Consider the following 8,059-nt stretch of genomic DNA (forward strand, 5'->3'; position numbering starts at 1 on the left):
ACAAAGAGAAAGAAGCTTTCTGAGAAACTTCTTTGTGTTCTGTGAAATCATATCACAGAGTTACAGCTTTCCCCTCAAGAAGCCTTTCGCTAAGACAGTTCTTGTGCAATTGGCAAAGTGATATTTGAAGCCCATAGAGGGCAACGGTGAAAATCGAAATATCTTCAGATGAAATGTGGAAAGAAGCTTTCTGAGAAACTGCTTAGTGTTCTTTTAATTCATCTCACAGTGTTACAACTATATTTCGTGGATCTCTTTGCTAGCCTTATTTCTGTGGAATCTGAGAACAGATATTTCGGATCCCTTTGAAGACTATAGGGCCAAAGGAATTATCCTCCGATAACAAAGAGAAAGAAGCTTTCTGAGAAACTTCTTTGTGTTCTGTGAAATCATCTCAGAGAGTTACAGCTTTCTCCTCAAGAAGCCTTTTGGTAAGACAGTTCTTGTGGAATTGGCAAAGTGATATTTGGAAGCCCCTAGAGGGCTATGGTGAAAAAGGAAATATCCTCAGATGAAATCTGGAAAGAAAATTTCTGAGAAACTGCTTAGTGTTCTGTTAGTTCATCTCACAGAGTTACATCTGTATTTCGTGGATCTCTTTGCTAGCCTTATTTCTGTGGAATCTGAGAACAGATATTTCGGATACCTTGGAAGACTATAGGGCCAAAGGAAATGTCCTCCGATAACAAAGAGAAAGAAGCTTTCTGAGAAACTTCTTTGTGTTCTGTGAAATCATCTCACAGAGTTACAGCTTTCCCACCAAGAAGCCTTTCCCTAAGACGGTTTTTGTGGGATTGGCAAAGTGATATTTGGAAGCCCATAGAGGGCTATGGTGAAAAAGGAAATATACTCAGATGAAATCTGGAACGAAGCATTCTGAGAAACTGCTTAGTGTTCTGTTAATTCATCTCACAGAGTTACATCTGTATTTCGTGGATCTCTTTGCTAGCCTTCTTTCTGTGGAATCTGAGAACAGATATTTCGGATCCCTTGGAAGACTATAGGGCCAAAGGAAATATCCTTCGATAACAAAGAGAAAGAATCTTTTGAGAAATTTCTTTGTGTTCGGTGAAATCATCTCACAAAGTTACAGCTTTTCCCTCAAGAAGCCTTTCGCTAAGACAGTTCTTGTGGAATTGGCAAAGTGATATTTGTAAGCCCATAGAGGGCTATGGTGAAAAGGGAAATATCCTGAGATGAAATCTGGAAAGAAGCTTTATGAGAAACTGCTTAGTGTTCTGTTAATTCATCTCACAGAGTTACATCTGTATTTCGTGGATCTCTTTGCCAGCCTTATTTCTGTGGAACCTGAAAAGAGATATTTCGGATCCCTTTGAAGACTATAGGGCCAAAGGAAATATCCTCCGATAACAAAGAGAAAGAAGCTTTCTGAGAAACTTCTTTGTGTTCTGTGAAATCATCTCACAGAGTTACAGCTTTCCCCTCAAGAAGCCTTTCACTAAGACAGTTCTTGTGGAATAGGCAAAGTGATATTTGAACGCCCATAGAGGGCTATGTTGAAAAAGGAAATCTCCGCAGATGAAATCTGGAAAGAAGCTTTCTGAGAAACTGCTTAGTGTTCTGTTAATTCATCTCACAGAGTTACATCTGTATTTCGTGGATCTCTTTGCTACCCTTATTTCTGTGGAATCTGAGAACACATATTTCCGATCCCTTGGAAGACTATAGGGCCAAAGGAAATATCCTCCGATAACAAAGAGCAAGAAGCTTTCTGAGAAACTTCTTTGTGTTCTGTGAAATCATCTCACAGAGTTACAGCTTTCCCCTCAAGAAGTCTTTCGCTAAGACAGTTCTTGTGGAATTGGCAAAGTGATATTTGGAAGCCCATAGAGGGCTATGGTGAAAAAGGAAATATCCTCAGATGGAATCTGGAAAGAAGCTTTCTGAGAAACTGCTTAGTGTTCTGTTAATTCATCTCACAGAGTTACATCTGTATTTCGTAGATCTCTTTGCTAGCCTTATTTCTGTGGAATCTGAGAACAGATATTTCGGATCCCTCGGAAGACTATAGGGCCAAAGGAAATATCCTCCGATAACAAAGAGAAAGAAGCTTTCTGAGAAACTTCTTTGTGTTCTGTGAAATCATCTCACAGAGTTACAGCTTTCCCCTCAAGAAGCCGTTCGCTAAGACAGTTCTTGTGGAATTGGCAAAGTGATATTTGGAAGCCCATAGAGGGCTATGGTGAAAAGGGAAATATCCTCAGATGAAATATGGAAAGAAGCTTTCTGAGAAACTCCTTAGTGTTCTGTTAATTCATCTCACAGAGTTACATCTGTATTTCGTGGAACTCTTTGCTAGCCTTATTTCTGTGGAATCTGAGAACAGATATTTCGGATCCCTTGGAAGACTATAGGGCCAAAGGAAATATCCTCCGGTAACCAAGAGAAAGAAGCTTTCTGAGAAACTTCTTTGTGTTCTGTGAAATCATCTCACAGAGTTACAGCTTTCCCCTCAAGAAGCCTTTCGCTAAGACAGTTCTTGTGGAATTGACAAAGTGATATTTGGAAGAACATAGAGGGCTACGGTGAAATTGGAAATATCCTCAGATGAAATCTGGAAAGAAGCTTTCTGAGAAACTGCTTAGTGTTCTGTTAATTCATCTCACAGAGTTACATCTGTATTTCGTGGATTTCTTTCCTAGCCTTATTTCTGTGGAATCTGAGAACAGATATTTCGGATCCCTTGGAAGACTATAGGGCCAAAGGTAATATCCTCCGATAACAAAGAGAAAGAAGCTTTCTGAGAAACTTCTTTGTGTTCTGTGAAATCATCTCACAGAGTTACAGCTTTCCCCTCAAGAAGCCGTTCGCTAAGACAGTTCTTGTGGAATTGGCAAAGTGATATTTGGAAGCCCATAGAGGGCTATGGTGAAAAGGGAAATATCCTCAGATGAAATATGGAAAGAAGCTTTCTGAGAAACTCCTTAGTGTTCTGTTAATTCATCTCACAGAGTTACATCTGTATTTCATGGATCTCTTTGCTAGCCTTATTTCTGTGGAATCTGAGAACAGATATTTCGGATCCCTTGGAAGACTATAGGGCCAAAGGAAATATCCTCCGGTAACAAAGAGAAAGAAGCTTTCTGAGAAACTTCTTTGTGTTCTGTGAAATCATCTCACAGAGTTACAGCTTTCCCCTCAAGAAGCCTTTCGCTAAGACAGTTCTTGTGGAATTGACAAAGTGATATTTGGAAGAACATAGAGGGCTACGGTGAAATTGGAAATATCCTCAGATGAAATCTGGAAAGAAGCTTTCAGAGAAACTGCTTAGTGTTCTGTTAATTCATCTCACAGAGTTACATCTGTATTTCGTGCATCTCTTTGCTAGCCTTATTTCTGTGGAATCTGAGAACAGATATTTCGGATCCCTTTGAAGACTACAGGGCCAAAGGAAATATCCTCCGATAAAAAAGAGAAAGAAGCTTTCTGAGAAACTTCTTTGTGTTCTGTGAAATCATCTCACAGAGTTACAGCTTTCCCCTCAAGAAGCCTTTTGCTAAGACAGTTCTTGTGGAATTGGCAAAGTGATATTTGGAAGCCCATAGAGGGCTATGGTGAAAAAGGAAATATCCTCAGATGAAATCTGGAAAGAAGCTTTCTGAGAAACTGCTTAGTGTTCTGTTAATTCATCTCACAGAGTTACATCTGTATTTCGCGGATCTCTTTGCTAGCCTTATTTCTGTGGAATCTGAGAACAGATATTTCGGATCCCTTTGAAGACTATAGGGCCAAAGGAAATATCCTCCGATAACAAAGAGAAAGAAGCTTTCTGAGAAACTCCTTTGTGTTCTGTGAAATCATCTCACAGAGTTACAGCTTTCCCCTCAAGAAGCCTTTCGCTAAGACAGTTCTTGTGGAATTGGCAAAGTGATATTTGGAAGCCCATAGAGCTCTATGGTGAAAAAGGAAATATCCTCAGATGAAATCTGGAAAGAAGCTTTCTGAGAAACTGCTTAGTGTTCTGTTAATTCATCTCACAGAGTTACATCTGTATTTCGTGGATCTCTTTCCTAGCCTTATTTCTGTGGAATCTGAGAACAGATATTTCGGATCCCTTTTAAGACTATAGGGCCAAAGGTAATATCCTCCGATAACAAAGAGAAAGAAGCTTTCTGAGAAACTTCTTTGTGTTCTGTGAAATCATCTCACAGAGTTACAGCTTTCCCCTCAAGAAGCCGTTCGCTAAGACAGTTCTTGTGGAATTGGCAAAGTGATATTTGGAAGCCCATAGAGGGCTATGGTGAAAAGGGAAATATCCTCAGATGAAATATGGAAAGAAGCTTTCTGAGAAACTCCTTAGTGTTCTGTTAATTCATCTCACAGAGTTACATCTGTATTTCGTGGATCTCTTTGCTAGCCTTATTTCTGTGGAATCTGAGAACAGATATTTCGGATCCCTTGGAAGACTATAGGGCCAAAGGAAATATCCTCCGGTAACAAAGAGAAAGAAGCTTTCTGAGAAACTTCTTTGTGTTCTGTGAAATCATCTCACAGAGTTACAGCTTTCCCCTCAAGAAGCCTTTCGCTAAGACAGTTCTTGTGGAATTGACAAAGTGATATTTGGAAGAACATAGAGGGCTACGGTGAAATTGGAAATATCCTCAGATGAAATCTGGAAAGAAGCTTTCTGAGAAACTGCTTAGTGTTCTGTTAATTCATCTCACAGAGTTACATCTGTATTTCGTGGATTTCTTTCCTAGCCTTATTTCTGTGGAATCTGAGAACAGATATTTCGGATCCCTTGGAAGACTATAGGGCCAAAGGTAATATCCTCCGATAACAAAGAGAAAGAAGCTTTCTGAGAAACTCCTTTGTGTTCTGTGAAATCATCTCACAGAGTTACAGCTTTCCCCTCAAGAAGCCTTTTGCTAAGACAGTTCTTGTGGAATTGGCAAAGTGATATTTGGAAGCCCATAGAGGGCTATGGTGAAAAAGGAAATATCCTCAGATGAAATCTGGAAAGAAGCTTTCTGAGAAACTGCTTAGTGTTCTGTTAATTCATCTCACAGAGTTACATCTGTATTTCGCGGATCTCTTTGCTAGCCTTATTTCTGTGGAATCTGAGAACAGATATTTCGGATCCCTTTGAAGACTATAGGGCCAAAGGAAATATCCTCCGATAACAAAGAGAAAGAAGCTTTCTGAGAAACTCCTTTGTGTTCTGTGAAATCATCTCACAGAGTTACAGCTTTCCCCTCAAGAAGCCTTCCGCTAAGACAGTTCTTGTGGAATTGGCAAAGTGATATTTGGAAGCCCATAGAGCTCTATGGTGAAAAAGGAAATATCCTCAGATGAAATCTGGAAAGAAGCTTTCTGAGAAACTGCTTAGTGTTCTGTTAATTCATCTCACAGAGTTACATCTGTATTTCGTGGATCTCTTTCCTAGCCTTATTTCTGTGGAATCTGAGAACAGATATTTCGGATCCCTTTTAAGACTATAGGGCCAAAGGTAATATCCTCCGATAACAAAGAGAAAGAAGCTTTCTGAGAAACTTCTTTGTGTTCTGTGAAATCATCTCACAGAGTTACAGCTTTCCCCTCAAGAAGCCGTTCGCTAAGACAGTTCTTGTGGAATTGGCAAAGTGATATTTGGAAGCCCATAGAGGGCTATGGTGAAAAGGGAAATATCCTCAGATGAAATATGGAAAGAAGCTTTCTGAGAAACTCCTTAGTGTTCTGTTAATTCATCTCACAGAGTTACATCTGTATTTCGTGGATCTCTTTGCTAGCCTTATTTCTGTGGAATCTGAGAACAGATATTTTGGATCCCTTGGAAGACTATACGGCCAAAGGAAATATCCTCCGGTAACAAAGAGAAAGAAGCTTTCTGAGAAACTTCTTTGTGTTCTGTGAAATCATCTCACAGAGTTACAGCTTTCCCCTCAAGAAGCCTTTCGCTAAGACAGTTCTTGTGGAATTGACAAAGTGATATTTGGAAGAACATAGAGGGCTACGGTGAAATTGGAAATATCCTCAGATGAAATCTGGAAAGAAGCTTTCTGAGAAACTGCTTAGTGTTCTGCTAATTCATCTCACAGAGTTACATCTGTATTTCGTGGATCTATTTGCTAGCCTTATTTCTGTGGAATCTGAGAACAGATATTTCGGATCCATTGGAAGACTATAGGGCCAAAGGAAATATCCTCCCACAACACAGAGAAAGAAGTTTTCTGAGAAACTTCTTTGTGTTCTGTGAAATCATCTAACAGAGTTACAGCTTTCCCCTCAAGGAGCCTTTCCCTAAGACAGTTCTTGTTTAAATGGCAAAGTGATTTTTGGAAGCCCATAGAGGGCTATGGTGAAAAAGGAAATATCCTCAGATGAAATCTGGAAAGAAGCTTTCAGAGAAACTGCTTAGTGTTCTGTTAATTCATCTCACAGAGTTACATCTGTATTTCGTGCATCTCTTTGCTAGCCTTATTTCTGTGGAATCTGAGAACAGATATTTCGGATCCCTTTGAAGACTACAGGGCCAAAGGAAATATCCTCCGATAAAAAAGAGAAAGAAGCTTTCTGTGAAACTTCTTTGTGTTCTGTGAAATCATCTCACAGAGTTACAGCTTTCCCCTCAAGAAGCCTTTTGCTAAGACTGTTCTTGTGGAATTGGCAGAGTGATATTTGGAATCCCATAGAGGGCTATGGTGAAAAAGGAAATATCCTCAGATGAAATCTGGAAAGAAGCTTTCTGAGAAACTGCTTAGTGTTCTGTTAATTCATCTCACAGAGTTACATCTGTATTTCGTGGATCTCTTAGCTAGCCTTATTTCTGTGGAATCTGAGAACAGATATTTCGGATCCCTTTGAAGACTATAGGGCCAAAGGAAATATCCTCTGATAACAAAGAGAAAGAAGCTTTCTGAGAAACTCCTTTGTGTTCTGTGAAATCATCTCACAGAGTTACAGCTTTCCCCTCAAGAAGCCTTTCGCTAAGACAGTTCTTGTGGAATTGGCAAAGTGATATTTGGAAGCCCATAGAGCTCTATGGTGAAAAAGGAAATACCCTCAGATGAAATCTGGAAAGAAGCTTTCTGAGAAACTGCTTAGTGTTCTGTTAATTCATCTCACAGAGTTACATCTGTATTTCGTGGATCTCTTTCCTAGCCTTATTTCTGTGGAATCTGAGAACAGATATTTCGGATCCCTTTTAAGACTATAGGGCCAAAGGTAATATCCTCCGATAACAAAGAGAAAGAAGCTTTCTGAGAAACTTCTTTGTGTTCTGTGAAATCATCTCACAGAGTTACAGCTTTCCCCTCAAGAAGCCTTTCGCTAAGACAGTTCTTGTGGAATTGGCAAAGTGATATTTGGAAGCCCATAGAGGGCTATGGTGAAAATGGAAATATCCTCAAATGGAATCTGGAAAGAAGCTTTCTGAGAAACTGCTCAGTGTTCTGTTAATTCATCTCACAGTGTTACAACTGTATTTCGTGGATCTCTTTGCTAGCCTTATTTCTGTGGAATCTGAGAACAGATATTTCGGATCCCTTGGAAGACTATAGGGCCAAAGGAATTATCCTCTGATAACAAAGAGAAGGAAGCTTTATGAGAAACTTCTTTGTGTTCTGTGAAATCATCTGACAGAGTTACAGCTTGCCCCTCAAGAAGCCTTTCGCTAAGACAGTTCTTGTGGAATTGGCAAAGTGATATTTGGAAGCCCATAGAGGGCTACAGTGAAAAAGGAAATATCCTCAGATGAAATCTGGAAAGAAGCTTTCTGAGAAACTGCTTAGTGTTCTGCTAATTCATCTCACAGATTTACATCTGTATTTCGTGGATCTCTTTGCTAGCCTTATTTCTGTGGAATCTGAGAACACATATTTCGGATCCCTTGGAAGACTATAGGGCCAAAGGAAATATCCTCTGATAACAAAGAGAAAGAAGCTTTCTCAGAAACTTCTTTGTGTTCTGTGAAATCATCTGACAGAGTTACAACTTTCCCCTCAAGAAGCCTTTCGCTAAGACAGTTCTTGTGGAATTGGCAAAGTGATATTTGGAAGCCCATAGAGCTCTATGGTGAAAAAGGAAATATCCTCAGATG

The sequence above is a fragment of the Macaca mulatta genome, chromosome 13, assembly GCF_049350105.2.
Source record: "Macaca mulatta isolate MMU2019108-1 chromosome 13, T2T-MMU8v2.0, whole genome shotgun sequence".
Classification (NCBI taxonomy): domain Eukaryota; kingdom Metazoa; phylum Chordata; class Mammalia; order Primates; family Cercopithecidae; genus Macaca; species Macaca mulatta.